The sequence below is a fragment of the Leucoraja erinacea genome, chromosome 4, assembly GCF_028641065.1.
Source record: "Leucoraja erinacea ecotype New England chromosome 4, Leri_hhj_1, whole genome shotgun sequence".
In the NCBI taxonomy this organism is placed as follows: Eukaryota; Metazoa; Chordata; class Chondrichthyes; order Rajiformes; family Rajidae; genus Leucoraja; species Leucoraja erinaceus.
In genome coordinates this window covers 19341193-19357325 of record NC_073380.1, presented here as the reverse complement: position 1 = coordinate 19357325, position 16133 = coordinate 19341193, and positions in this window count along the sequence as shown.

Genomic DNA, 16133 nt, shown 5'->3' with positions numbered 1-16133 from the left:
AAGCAAACTGGTCTAAGGACACATACACAAATACCAGCCATTGTTCCCTGCTATTTAAATAAGGAAACCATTATTGCTTTATAGGAACCTGAATAGGACCTATACTATATAATTTATGTTTTTATATTAATGACTAAAAATACCAGTTGTATGTATGATTAAATAAAACTTCTGGGTGGCCCTTGGGAGACTTTTGGAGTTTCAAAGTCAAAGTCAATTTTATTTGTTTCATTTGCTACAAAAACTTGCACACCAATGAATTCAATATTTACAGATAAGTTCTATGCTGAAATATTAACCTGTTTTAGTCACAAACACATTCCCATCTGAGTAGTCCCAACATTTTCTGTGTAAATTTTGAACAATTCTCCATAAAACGACAGGTTTAAACTTTCTTTAGTACAATTTTGTTCATTTACTGCACGATGCATTGATTATTTCATACATGTAGTCATTTCCTGTGAAGTTTCAGGCCTGTACATTGAGTTGTGTGTGTTTTATGTTGCAAAAAGTCGTTCAGATGTTGTCTATCTAATTTATTGCACAAATAAACATTTTCTGAAATCACTGTTTTTTATTTTGGTTGTTGAGATTGACTTCAAGAATTAGGATAAGAGTTTTCCTGGAGAATGTCTGTGTGCAGTGGGAGGCCCAACATCGGAACATTTCTGAACCTTTATGTGAATGATAACATTCCTAACTACATGGGCACGCCCCAGCTGTTACAGTAATCAACGTTCTATGTTCTTCATGCAAAGGAAAACACTTTGAAGTCAGTAAATTATGCTATTGTTGAGTAGCGGAAGCCATGGGGAGGGAAATCTTTATATAAACTTTAGAAAACCGAACTAGCTCTAATCTTCCAAGGCCGCATAGATTCCTGGGTGGTGTTAAAGGACTAGAATATTGCAAATGTTACAAACTTGCCCCCCAAAAAAAGAAATGTGTAAACTATACCATTCATCACATTTTTACCCACCTACCCCCATAAATACTTCAGAGTTCTTCTGAATGGCAGCATAAGAAATTGGGTAGCTAATCACAGACTTTTAGTTAGATAAACTTCTAGAATTCATTCTGCTGGTGTTAGTCTCAACTTCCTTGGGAATGAGCAATATTGGAGTTTTTGATTTTCTGGGTATTCTTTTGCTAATCTCTCATAATTTTGTTGAAAAGACTACAGAAACAAGAGGATTAAAACCTTTATATAATATATGCCATTTTTACATGTAATGGGGATTTCACTGATCTGTTGAATATTATGAGGACAACCAGGACAATATGTGTTGATGCATACCTATTACCTGCTTCCACCATTAAACTTGTGTTTGTCACCCAAATACAGAAAATCATCTTCTCTCTGTGATGCATGATCCACACTAAGTCTACAAGCAGCATCTGTGGAAAGAGAAAGTTAAGATTTTGAATAAACTGGAGGGTCTTTGTTTTCTCTCCTTCAAAGTTCCCTGAGTGGCAGCTTCAATCTGAAACATGTGACTCCACTTATTTCTACAGACGCTTCCTGACCACTTGAGAGTTTCCAAAATGCTCAATATTTATTTCTGAATTTTTTACATATGCATTTATTTTTATATTCCTCTCCAGGAATTATCATCTTTAATTGTTTTGAGAGACAAATGGGCTAAAACAACAATTTAATGAAATAACAGAAAATACTGGAATCACTCAGCTGCCCTGGGAACATCTGCAAAGAGAATCAAAGTTAACACTCACCAACCTTTGCGTGTAAAAAGTTATCCCTTAGATTCCTGTTAAATCGTTTCCCCTTCACCTTAAACCTATGTCCTCGATCCTTGATTCACCTACTGTGGGCAAGAAACTCTGCATCAACCCGATCTATTCTCATGATTTTATACACCTCTAGAAGATCAACTCTTATCCTCCTGTGCTGCAAGGACCAGCCCCAGCTTACTCAACCTCTCCCTATAGCTCAGATCCACTAGTCCTGGCAACATCCTCGTTAATCTCTGTACTCTTCCCATCTTGGCAACATATTACCTATAACATAGTACCCTGAGCTGAACACAATGTTCTAACTGTGGCCTCGCCAACGTCTTATACAACTACGACATGTCCCCAACTTCTATACTACTCTTTGACTGATGAAGGCAAATGTGGCAAAAGCTATTTTAACCACCCAATCTACCTGCGACTCCACCTTTAAGGAACAGTGCACCTGCACTCATGGATCCCACTGCTCTACAACATTACCCAGAGCCCTACCATTCACTGTAGGTCCTGACTATGTTTGACTAACATTTCTCTGTAATAAATTCTAACAACCATTCCTCAGCCCACCTGCCCAATCGATCAAGATCCTGCTGCAATTTTTCATAACAATCTTCACTATCTGCAAAACTACCCACTTTTGTATCATCAGCAAACTTACTAATCTTGCCATATATGTTCTCATCCAAATCATTGATATAAATGACAAACAGTAATGGGCCCAGCACCGATCCCTGGGGCACACCACTAGTCACAGGCCTCCAGTCTGAGAAGCAACCTTCCACAGTCATCCTCTGCTTCCTACCATGAAGCCAAATTACTATCCACTCAACTATCTCACCTTTGATCCCATGCTGTCTAACCCTTCAGAGCAGCCTACAATGCAGAACCTTGTAGAATGCATTGCTGAAGTCCATATATACAACCTCTGCCCTCATCAACCTTTTTGGTCACGTCTTCAAAAAAATCAATTAGATTTGTGACACACGATTTCCCATGTACAAATCTATGCTGACTATCTTCTCTTGGAACTTTCCAACTACAGATATTAAGCTCACTGGCCTATAGTTCCCAGCATTTTCCCTGCAGACGTTCTTGAATAGAGACACAACATTTGCCACCCTCCAGTCTTCTGGCACCTCTCCTGTATCTATTAAACCTTTCTCATTATACATGGAACAAATACTTTATTAGCCAAGTATGTAAGAACATACAAGGAATTTGATTTGTCATACAGCCGTACCAGAACTGCAGCAAGACACACAACTACATAAAAAAATAAACAAACATCCACCACAGCATACTGTGATGGAAGGCATATTGTCTTCTTCCTTTTCTCCTGCTGACGAGGCAGTCAATTCATCCGCAGTCGGGGCGATCGAAGCTTCTGTAGTTAAAGGGCTTTCTCACGGTGCGACCTGACGCAAGACTTAACAAGAGTTTAACATCGTGGGAACCTCCTGCGATAACAGTACGGCATTCGTGGACCACCGAGGACCTCCGTGGCGCTAACGGCAGGTAGTCGTGTAACTTTGTAAGGTCGGGAGAAAATTCAAACATTTTTTGAATTTCTCCAAGAGTGACTTGAGCACTTTTTGGTGAGCGTTGCAACATTGTATGAACGCAGATGGCAGTGCGATATCCGTAATGACTCTTGCAGGTACCGTGGGAACTCCTGCGAACGGTAAACCCGGAAGCTTGACAGAGGGGACATAAGGTGAGTAAAAAAAGGTGGTCTCAATATCGCCAATGGACCATGTGTCCATCGAGGATGTCCCACCTAATTGTCATTGTTTGAGAATCTTTTTCACAATAAGACGTGCAGAGATGCCTCAGAAAAGCACAAAGAAAGGGGTCAAAGAAAGTCAAAGTTTTTAGCCATGCAGGTAAATGAGGAGACTCAGCAAGAGAGACAGGTGGAGAGGCAAGAGGAGATGCCAGAGATACCACTGTCTGTGGGCTCCTTGGAGCAGGGAGAGGGTGATCAAGGTGGGTTTGAGATTGCCTCCCCAGTAGCTGTTGCCTCCCCAATAGCCTCAGAAGACGATAACATAAAGGGAAGATGGCAGAAGGTAAGGCCATATAACTTCAACAGGGAGCAAGAGGGGGAACTGGTGGAGTGGTACCAATGCAATGAGATTCTCTATGACAAATCCAGAGAGGATTATTGAAATAGGGAGAGAAAGCGCAACCTGCTGGAGACGAAGGCTGCGGAGTATCCCAGGTGCTCATGTGAGTATAACAATATATTAGTTTATGTACAGGAGAACAATTTAATGTTACCCATAATTTAAAAACATACAATGCTACAGATGTAAAAGTGCTGTTTTTGCAGTTACCTTTAATTTTAATTCTCTTTTTAATTAATCTCACCCTTCTGCCTTCACGCAAGCGTTTTCGATGCACATGTTGCGCTAATGCATACAGCGCGTCAATGAAAATAACAACCAGCCTGTACTCGAACCAACTTTGTATAGGCATGTCTGCAAATGAGCCAATTCTACGAACGGTGGATATTTATATAGTGTGTGAAAAAAAGTGACATCATTTGTGCCACGTGATTAACTACACTACAGTCCACGATGTTCATTCACGATTAACGGGAAAGATCGGGAGACGGCCAAGTCACTCGCACAAATTACAGAATTGCCGAGTACCGTGGGAACTCTTTATCTACCCCCCGTTATATCGTGCGGAACTCGTGCTGGACCACGACCACTTCACTTGTGACTTCTTGCGCCAGGTCGCACTGTGAGAACCGGCCATTAGAGCTTCCAGCCTAACAAAGGGATCACAAGCTGTACGATGTGAAGTCCGCAGGCTCCCGCGGTTGGAGCTCGCGAAGTTGGTCCCTAACCATGGTCCCTGACCGCGAGCTCCACAATGTTAAGTCCACAGTTGGAGCTCCTGAAATCAGTCCCTCCCAAGGGACAGCAAGCTCCACAACGTTAGGCTGCAGTGCGGACGGCGATACAATACGGAAAAAGTTGCATCTCTGTCGAGGAAACGTTAAAAAAGAAATACATTGTTAAAATACATTTAACGAAAAGCTAAAAACAACAAAAGAAGAAAAGGACGACATAGACTGTTGGCGAAGCTGCCATCATGTGGCTCCACCCAGTTTCAAAATAGCCCACAGCATGGTTGTTTCTATAACATTGTTTTATGACATTATCCTAAAGCCACACTATGAATTCACTGTTGTCACGACTATTTTCAATTTGATTGACTAAAATCACTCATGAATGTAAAGACATTTTCACTAATTACTTTTTTAATCATATTGTTAAACTAATGACTTGTTGAAGGAAATGTTTCCCCTTTCTAAATCCATAAGCAACTTAAAAATCTCAACAATACACTGCCTAGCTTTTCGGCTTCAATCAAAATAGCTAAAGTGCTCTTGCTTCAATATTTCAATGTCCTTTTCATGACCTCCATATATTTAATACTGCTTAGCAACTCTAAATCTGTTCCTTCTGCTTGTGATTAAAGTCTGAAGTCCTGGATGCACCTAAATTAATGTATAACAAATGAAGCTGTCATCCATTAAGGCATGTCCCTCGCTGTTGACCTAGGCATTCGAAAATAGTCCGGATGCAAAGTGAAGAAAGTTCGTGACAAGAATCATGGTACTTCTAGTCACTCACTTTGCACTATGCTTACAGCCATCAAGAAAATAATACCTAGGCAAATATTTTTAAGACTTAGTAGTTTTTGTCACTGACTTAAACTTATAATTTAAGGTCCCAATTTATGCCCAAACCAACAGCACATAGCGCTTGATGTGAAACTGACCCATATAACAACAAGGTTCCTAGTTAGGTTACCCTATCTCAGCTGAAGTGTGGGTTTCTTTCTCTTTGAATAGTAGAAAGAAAACTTAAGTTTGGTAATCTGTACAGTTATGTAGCAATTTCTACTCGTTGTACTCTGGTGAGGGAGGATTGTGAGGTTTGCTTTCAAAATCAAATAGCCTGCCAACATTTCAAATCCAGATTGATAAACGACAACAATGTACAATTGTATACTTTCCTTTGTGGAATAGAAACCTACATTTGATACCTTGCAAGAATATTATCAAATGAAAAAAATACCAGTTTAAAAAATGACTATTAATGAATTGCTGAAATCATGCTCTCTGCCAATCAACTGTACATTGCACCAACTCAAGCCAACACCTGTTACGAGAAGTCTGTGTCAGGAAATAATTTGCTGTTCAGCTTGCACCCAATGTCAATATCAAATATTCTCAGCTCAGAATAACACCTGTGCCACCCAGATGCCAGGCAAAGTTAAGTACAATGAGAGAATATAATATTCAAGGAATTGCCATCATTTAATGCCCACCATTAACATTCTGGGAGGCACTACTGACCTGAAACAACTGGATTATTTCTACATATTTTGTGTAAAGCAGTTTCGGAGTTATGTATTGTATGGTGAGTGATGCCTCTTCACTCTCCAAACCTCGGGTTTATAAGATAAAATTCAAAGATGTGATTGAGTACTTTCCAAATTCACAAGTTTATGGAATAGAATTAGGCCATTTGGCCCATTGAATCTACTCTACCATTCAATCATGGCTGATCTCGCCTCCTAATCCCATTTTCTTGCCTTCTCCCCATAACTTTTGACACCCGTTCTAATCAAGAATTTGTCTATCTCTACCTTAAAAATATCCACTGCCTTGGGCTCCACAGCCCTATTTGGCAATGATTTCCACAGATTAACTACCCTCTTCCACTTGCTAACATAACTGAAGTTCCAACAACGCACATCTGATGCTATTCAGGGCTTGATTAGCACCATCTCGATCACTCTACTGCCAGTGAACAGTATCCATGAATTATAGCATCCATTGGCTGCAGGAATAATACAATGCCTCGACAAGGCTTCCACAAAAGCATCTGCAAAATGTGCAACTTTTATTGCTTGCAAAGATGAGAGCAACAATAGTATGGGTACACTAACCCTTCCAAGTCATAAATTACTATTTAATTGCAACTTCAACAGAATGAAATTCATGAATACAGTGGAAAGTTATCAACCTGAAATGCTGATTCTGCTTCACAGAGGCAAGTTGCCCTGAGTATCTCCAGCACTTTCATTTATTTCAGAAATCGATTCCCCCCAATTGCTGTCCCATTGCTTGGGCAGCTTACAGCCCAGTGGTATGAATATTAATTTATCTAACTTCAGGTAGCCCCGGCATTCCCTCCCACTCTATTCCTCCTCCATCCAAGTCACACTAGCTTCTCGTTTTCATCCTACAAACAGCTAATAATGGCCTGTTTCTTTTATCATCGTAACTATATATAATTCATTGTTTTTTATCTCTCGCAATCATTGTCTATATCTCTCGTTTCCCTTATCCCTAACCAGTCTGAAGAAGGGGCTTGGCCCGAAATGTCACCCATTCCTTCTCTCCAGATTCTGCCTGTCCTGCTGAGTTACTCCAGCTTTTTGTATCTACTTGATTCCAAATATGTACTGAAGTTATTTGAACTCTGTGTATATTATTGCACCAATTAGCTGGGCATCAGTAATTTATGGAAGAATCTGAAAAATATCCATGTACTATTGGATACTTATCAGTAATAATAAAAACAAATAAAGTAGGACCAGCAGTCCCCCCCCCCCCCCCCCCCCCCCCCCCCCCCCCCCCCCCCCCCCCCCCCCCCCCCATGGCCTATTGTTTCTAAGATCATAACTTTGTCACAGAATAATCTCCCTCATCCTTCTAAACTACACTGAATACAAGCGTTGTCTTTTCAATCTTTCCTCATATGACAGTCCTACCATCCCGGGGATCAATCTCGTGAACCTACGCTGCACTGCATCAATCACAAGGATGTCCTTCCTCAAATTAGGAGACCAAAACTGTACACAATACTCCAGATGTGGTCTCACCAGAGCCCTATACAACTGCAGAAGAACCTCTTTACTCCTATACTGAAATACCCAACTAATATTTCATGACCAGCTTTGTTGTTGAACATTTGCTGCACAAGTGAAGTACCAAGTAGAAATATGGCATCCTACACCTGTAAAACAAACAAAAATGATTTTTTTTTTTTTTTTAAACTTTTAACATTTATCTGGTTTGCCCATATAAATGATTTTAACTATGCATTCTCATTGATATGATACAATTAAGATTAAATAATGTTTTTGGAGATGGACTAACTGTTCACAAGGGAATACTATCTATCTTCCATCTATCTTCTATATCATATCTTATCTATATATTTAAAATTCTTCGTTTGGAAGTTCGTGCTTATGCATTCTATTTCGTGAATATTGCTTTTAGCTGTCATGGTATCTCCTCTTAAACATGACGCGGTAATGAAGACATTTTTACATATTCCGTTAAAAAATTTCTTTGTGAATCCAGCCATTTGTAAAATTTGGTTAATTCCACACTTTTTTGGCAAAAAAATCAAAAAAAATTAAATCATTCTGCTGCTGACGTCACAATGCCTTTGCTCGAGCCCCAGCCCCGCCCCCGCCTCTGTTGCAGCACGTGATCAACATGGCGACCTTTGCGCCCTGCTCTGCCCACAACCTGCCCCAAAACCCAGGTATTAAACATGTAACTATTAAGACTCTGTGGCCCAGCCGCCCGCCCACTTCATTAAAGTTACGCCGCCCGCTCGCCGAGCTCATGCACAGCTCTGCCTGCGACTATGTGCTCTCTCCCACTCAGAGAGCGAGTAGAGGTGGTGATGGAGGAGCTCAGCAGGTCAGACAGCATCTGTGGAGGCAATAGACAGAAAAGATATGAGATCAAGATCCTTCTTCAGACCCTTCATCAATGCAGCCTGAAGAAGGGTCCCGACCTGAAACATCTGTCTATTCCCTACACGGATGCTGCCTGGTCCGCTGGGTTGCTCCAGTACTTTTCCTCTCTTTCCCCCTCCTCTCTCTCCCCTCCTCACTCCCCCCCTCCTCTCTCTCTCCCCCCCTCCTCTCTCCCCTCTCCTCTCTATCCCGTTCCCTCTCTCTCTCTCCCCTCTCTCGCTGTCCCTCTCTCTACCCCCTCGCTACTCCTCTCTATCTTTCCCTCTCCCTCTCCTCTCTCTGTCATCCTCTCTCCTCCCTCCTCTCTCTCCTCTCTCTTTCCCCCTCCCCCATCTTTCCCCCACCTTTCCCCCTCTCTCTCTCTCCCCCTCCCCCCTCTCTCTCTCCCCCCCCCCTCCCTCCTCTCCTCCCTCTCCCCCCCCCCTCTCCCCTCTCTCCCCCCTCCTCTCACCTCACCTCCTCCACCCACTCCCTTCCTCCACCCCCCTCTCTCCTAGTCCACACCCTCTCCCCCCTCCAACTCTCTCCCTTCCTCTACCCCCTCTCCCCTCCTTTCTCCCCCCCCTCCTCTCCATCCTCTCTCCCCACCTCCTCCTCTCTTCCCCCCTCTCTCTCCCCCCCCTCCTCTCCCACCCTCTTCCCCCCCCGTCTCTCCCCCCCTCCTCTCCCTCCCCTCTCTTCCCCCTCCGTCTCTCCCCCCCTCCCCTCCGTGTGTGTGGGGGGTGGTTAGTGTGCGTGTGACGCGGCAGCCCCCCCCCCCCCCCCCCCGCCCAAGGGTACGGAAATCTTGATCTATTTCTTATTAAAACTCTGGATGTTTGGTTGTTTGTGATCTTGCTTTCAAACTTGAACTTTTTCTTTGATTCACATCTCGAAAACCAGACGCGGTAACGGAGATATGTTTACATATTCCGGTAAAGATTTACCTCATGAATTCAAAAATCCCCTCATCTGATAATTTGCTTAATTATTTATTTAGTTATTTCTTCAAATTCTTCACCAATCTGAAGTCAAAGCTAACTTCAGCTGAAGCTAACGGGCTGATGACGTCACAATGCCTCTACTCCTCGCAGCCAACGGCGCAGATTTTTCACGGTGCCGCCTGCTGGCCACTCTTTTCCACGAGCTGCGAGTTATGTGCTCCCCCCAAAAAAACTCGCACTCCAACGGCCAACCCGAGAGATGCCGACGAGCACCGGCGATCGGATAACGATCAGGCTGAGGGATCATGACATCAGCAAACCCCTTATCATCGGAAGCCTATTGTTCATGCCAGATCAAAACTGGGAATCATCAAAATACCCTTTTGTCCAGAGGACCACCTGGGGGGTTTCAAGGGAGAAACTCGGGTATAAAAAGCAGGAGTTAAGCCAGAACTCGTTCTCTCTTTCTGCTCTGCTGGACGGCTCGTGACCCTGCATCCATCTAGCTGTAACTTGGGAACCGCTCAAGTGGAATGGTGGCCGATTGACCCTCCAGTGACCTGGTGAAGTTCCCGAAAAAGGATAGAGGTTAAGAGAAGAAGGGGAAAGGGGGGGTGTACTTGCAAGTAAAATTGTGTAAAGTAAGTTTTACGACGTGCCCGATAGTTTTCCTTCCATAGTCTTAGTTTAAAGCATAGGTTTAGCCACGTATTATGTAGTGCTGGTGAGATTCGATTTCTCATTGTTTAATAAAGCCTGTAAATTTTAGACTTGCTTTGAGTCCATCTTGGTTTCTGTTTTCTCTCATCAGCACACTCTGGTCAAGTCAACCTTTTATCATATCCCACCATAATTCCGAGGTCTAGAACACAGGGGAATCCCTTTTGTTGTATTCGCTCTCTTGGGAACCGCTCGAGTAGAATGGTGGCCGATTGACCCCCCGACAAGGGAGAGAATAACTCGGGAAGTTGGGCCCGAAGTGGAGTAAAGGGAAACCAAACCCCTACACGAGAGACCGAGAAATGCCGAGGAGCATCCGAGTGCTGCCGGCCATAGCGTCCCACCCCACTGACAGCTCTCACCCCAAGGGTTGAGTTACGTGCCCTCCCTCCCCTCCACCCCCCTCCCTTTCCCCCCCCATTGCCCCCTCTCTTCCCCCTCCTCTCTCGCCTCGCCCTCCCTGCACCCCTCCATCTCCCTCCCCCTCCCTTCCCCTACTCTCCCCCACACCCCCCCCCCCCCTCCTCTCTCTCTCTTCCCCTCTGCCCCCCTCTCCCCCTCTCCCCTCCCCCCCACCACCACCCTCCCCCTCCCTCCCCCCCCACTCTCCCGTCTCTCTTCCCCCCTTCCAGGGCCGGATTTAGATGAAGAGAGGCCCTAAGCTGTTCCACTTGTGAGGCTCCTCCCAATCGCCCACCCCCACGACTAGATGAAGATGGTCCACCAGATTGACACCGATTTGCAGCCGAGCATGGCCAATGGATAAGGGGCTGGAATGCTGCGCTTTTTATTTATTTATTCATTGCGAGTGCTAGTGTTGAGTTATTGGCTTAAAACACTTATTCTGTAATGGAAGGCAAAATTACTGAAGGGTTGTTTAGAAACTACAGTGCATTGTGACAGCATATGTAAGAAAGGCCTATGACAGTGTAAAAAATATTATACACCTTGCAGGGCTCTCACTTAATTTTTTCTCTCTGTTGTCAGCCGGGCAACCTTGGCAGCTTTTTAAGTTGCCAAATGACTGTTTAGATGGTCATTAAAGATGGCTTGCATGACGCGTGCGATAATGTGCTCGGACGAAGTGCGTAGTTACCAGTCGGAATTATGCTCAATGAAGCATTCACATGTTTTTTCTGCTTCAAATAAAATCACAAACTAAACATATTCACCAATCAAGACATGATATATACCACAACGAGACGCTGTAAAATTATAATACAATATCCCAACAAAATTATCTCAACTCTTTCTACATGTTGCAATGAATGCAATTTCTATTATTTTTTTCCACTTCCAACCAAAAATGTGGATGGATTATTCAGCGTATGATCAACCTCGTGAGACCAACCTCCATGGCCAGAGTGAGCCCCCCCCCCCCCCCCCCCCCGACATCAATCTGAAGAAGGGTCTCGACCCGAAACGTCGTCTATTCCTTCGCTCCATAGATGCTGCCTCACCCGCTGATTTTCTCCAGCTTTTTTGTCTACCAGTGGGATCCCACCACTGGCCACATCTTCCTATCTCCTCCCCTGTTGGCTTTCCGCAGAGACCTCTCCCTCCGTAACTCCCTGGTCAATTCGTCCCTTCCCATCAAATCCACCCCCTCTCCTGGCACTTTCCCTTGCAAATGCAGGAAATGCTAGACTTGTCACTTTACCTCCCCCCTTGACTCCATTCAAGGACCCAAGCAGTCTTTCCAGGAGCGGCAGAGGTTCACCTGCACCTCCTCCGACCTCTTCTATTGCATCCATTGCTCTAGGTGTCAGCTGCTCTACATCGGTGAGACCAAGCGAAGGCTTGGCGATCGCTTCGCCCAACACCTCTGCTCGGGCTGGAAAAACCAACCTGATCTTCCAGTGGCTCAGCACTTCAACTCCCCCTCCCATTACGAATCTGATCTTTCTGTCCTTGGCCTCTTCCATGGCCAGAGCGAGGCCCACCGTAAATTGGAGGAGCAGCACCTCATATTTCGCTTGGGTAGTTTACAGCCCAGCAGTATGAACATTGACTTCTTTAATTTCAGGTAATACTTGCTTTCTCCTCCCCTTCATAGCTCCCCCTCAGCCCACTCTCTGTCTCTTTCTTTCTTCTTCCCGTCCCCGTCCGCACCCCCATATCAGTCTGAAGAAGGGTCCCGACCCGAAATGTCGCCTATTTCCTTCGTCCATAGATGCTGCCTCACCACGAGTTTCTCCAGCATTTTTGTCTACCCATTCACACAAGTTCTGTTATCCCACTTTCCCCACCCACTCCCTACACATTAGGGGCAATTTTACAAAGCCAATTTAAACTTCAACCCAAAGAGCCATTAGCAGTGCATTTTTACTTCAACCCAAAGAGCCATTAGCAGTGAATTTTTACTTCAACCCAAAGAGCCATTAGCAGTGCATTTTACTTCAACCCGAAGAGCCATTAGCAGTGCATTTTACTTCATCCCAAAGAGCCATTAGCAGTGCATTTTACTTCAACCCAAAGAGCCATTAGCAGTGCATTTTACTTCAACACAAAGAGCCATTAGCAGTGCATTTTTATTTCAACCCAAAGATCCATTAGCAGTGCATTTTTACTTCAACCCAAAGAGCCATCAGCAGTGCATTTTTACTTCAACCCAAGAGCCATCAGCTGTGCATTTTTACTTCAACCCAAAGAGCCATTAGCTGTGCATTTAAACTTCCACCCAAAGAGCCGTTAGCAGTGCACCTTTACTTCAAACCAAAGAGCCATTAACAGTGCATTTTTACTTCAACCCAAAGAGCCATTAGCAGTGCAATTTTACTTCAACCGAAAGAGCCATTAGCAGTGCATTTTTACTTCAACCCAAAGAGACATTAGCAGCGCATTTTTACTTCAACCCAAACGGCCATTAGCAGTGTATTTTACTTCAACCCAAACAGCCATTAGCAGCGCATTTTTACTTCAAACCAAAGAGTCATTAGCTGTGCATTTAAACTTCAACCCAAAGATCCATTAGCAGTGCATTTTCCCCTCAACTCAAAGATCCATTAGCAGTGCATTTTTACTTCAACCCAAAGAGCCATTAGCAGTGCATTTTTACTTCAACCCAAACAACCATTTGCAGTGCATTTTACTTCAACCCAAAGATCCATTAGCAGTGCATTTACACTTCAACCCAAAGAGCCATTAGCAGTGCATTTTCACTTCAACCCAAAGAAACAATTGCAGTGCATTTTTACTGCAACCCAAACTACCATTTGCAGTACATTTTACTTCAACCCAAACAGCCATTAGCAGTGCATTTTTAGTTCAACCCAAAGAGTCATTAGCAGCGCATTTTTACTTCAACCCAAACAGCCATTAGCAGTGCATTTTTACTTCAACCCAAAGAGCCATTAGCAATGCATTATTACTTCAACCGAAAGAGCCATTAGCTCTGCATTTATACTTCAACCCAAAGAGCCATTAGCAGGGCATTTTTACTTCAACCCAAAGAGCCATTAGCAGTGCAATTTTACTTCAATCCAAAGAGCCATTAGCAGTGCATTTTTACTTCAACCCAAACTGCCATTAGCAGTGTATTTTGGCTTCAAGCCAAACAGCCATTAGCAGCGCATTTTACTTCAACACAAAGAGCCAATAGCAGTGCAATTTTACTTCAACCCAAAGAGCCATTAGCAGTGCATTTTACTTCAACCCAAACAGCCATCAGTGCATTTTTACTTCAACCCAAACAGCCATTAGCAGTGCATTTTTACTTCAACCCAAACAGCCATTAGCAGTGCATTTTCACTTCAGTCCAAAGAGCCATTAGCTCTGCATTTATACTTCAACCCAAAGAGCCATTAGCAGGGAATTTTTACTTCAACCTAAAGAGCCATTAGCAGTGCATTTCACTTCAACCCAAAGAGCAATTAGCAGTGCATTTTTACTTCAACCCAAAGAGCCATTACCAGTGCATATTACTTCAACCCAAAGAGCCATTAGTAGTGCATTTTTACTTTGATCCAAAGAGCCATTAGCAGTGCATTTTTACTTCAACCCATTAGCAGTGCATTTTAGTTCAACCCAAAGAGGCATTAGCAGGGCATTTTTGCTTCAACCCAAAAAGCCATTAGCAGTGCATTTCACTTCAACCCAAAGAGCCAATAGCAGTGCAATTTTACTTCAATCCAAAGAGTCATTAGCAGCGCATTTTACTTCATCCCAAAGAGCCAATAGCAGTGCAATTTTACTTCAACCCAAACACCCATTAGCTGTGCATTTAAACTTTGACCCAAAGAGCAATTAGCAGTGTATTTTTACCTCGACTCAAACAGCCATTAGCAGTGCATTTCCACTTCAATCCAAAGAGTCATTAGCAATGCATTTTACTTCAACCCAAAGGGTCATTAGCAGCGCATTTTTACTTCAACCCAAACAGCCATTAGCAGTGCATTTTTACTTCAACCCATTAGCAGTGCATTTTTAGTTCAACCCAAAGAGTCATTAGCAGTGCATTTTTACTTCAACCCAAACAGCCATTAGCAGTGCACCTTTACTTCAAACTAAAGAGCAATTAGCTCTGCATTTATACTTCAACCCAAAGAGGCATTAGCAGGGCATTTTTACTTGAACCCAAAGAGCCATTAGCAGTGCATTTCACTTCAACCCAAAGAGCCAATAGCAGTGCAATTTTACTTCAACCCAAAGAGCCAATAGCAGTGCAATTTTACTTCAATCCAAAGAGCCATTAGCAGCGCATTTTACTTCATCCCAAAGAGCCAATAACAGTGCAATTTTACTTCAACCCAAACAGCCATTAGCAGTGCATTTTTACTTCAACCCAAAGAGCCATTAGCAGTGCATATTTACATCAAACCAAAGAGCCATTAGCAGTGCATTTTTAGTTCAACCCAAAGAGCCATTAGCAGTGCACCTTTAGATCAAACCAAACAGCCATTAGCAGCGCATTTTTACTTCAACCCAAACAGCCATTAGCAGTGCATATTTCCTTGAACCCAGCCATTAGCAGTGCATATTTCCTTGAACCCAAACAGCCATTAGCAGTGCATATTTCCTTGAACCCAAACAGCCATTAGCAGTGCATTTTTAGTTCAACCAAAAGAGCCATTAGCTCTGGATCTATACTTCAACCCAAAGAACCATTAGCAGGGCATTTTACTTCAAACCAAACAGCCATTAAAAGTGCATTTTTACTTCAACCCAAAGAGCCATTAGCAGTGCATATTACTTCAACCCAAAGAGCCATTAGTAGTGCATTTTTACTTTGACCCAAAGAGCCATTAGCAGTGCATTTTCACTTCAACCCAAAGAACCATTAGCAGTGCATTTTTACTTCAACCCAAAGAGCCATTAGCAGTGCATTGTTACTTCAACCCAAAGAGCCACTAGCTCTGCATTTATACTTCAACCCAAAGAGCCATTAGGAGGTCATTTTTACTTCAACCCAAAAAGCCATTAGCAGTGCATGTTTACTTCAACCCATTAGCAGTGCGTTTTTAGTTCAACCCAAAGAGGCATTAGCAGGGCATTTTTACTTCAACCCCAAAAGCCAATAGCAGTGCATTTCACTTCAACCCAAAGATCCAACAGCAGTGCAATTTTACTTCAACCCAAAGAGCCAATAGCAGTGCAATTTTACTTCAATCCAAAGAGCCATTAGCAGCGCATTTTACTTCATCCCAAAGAGCCATTAGCAGTGCATTTTTAGTTCAACCCAAAGAGCCATTAGCAGTGCATTTTTAGTTCAACCCAAAGGGCCATTAACAGTGCATTTTTAGTTCAACCCAAAGAGCCATTAGCAGTGCATTTCACTTCAACCCAAAGATCCAATAGCAGTGCAATTTTACTTCAACCCAAAGAGCCAATAGCAGTGCAATTTTACTTCAATCCAAAGAGCCATTAGCAGCGCATTTTACTTCATCCCAAAGAGCCAATAGCAGTGCAATTTTACTTCAACCCAAACAGCCATTAGCA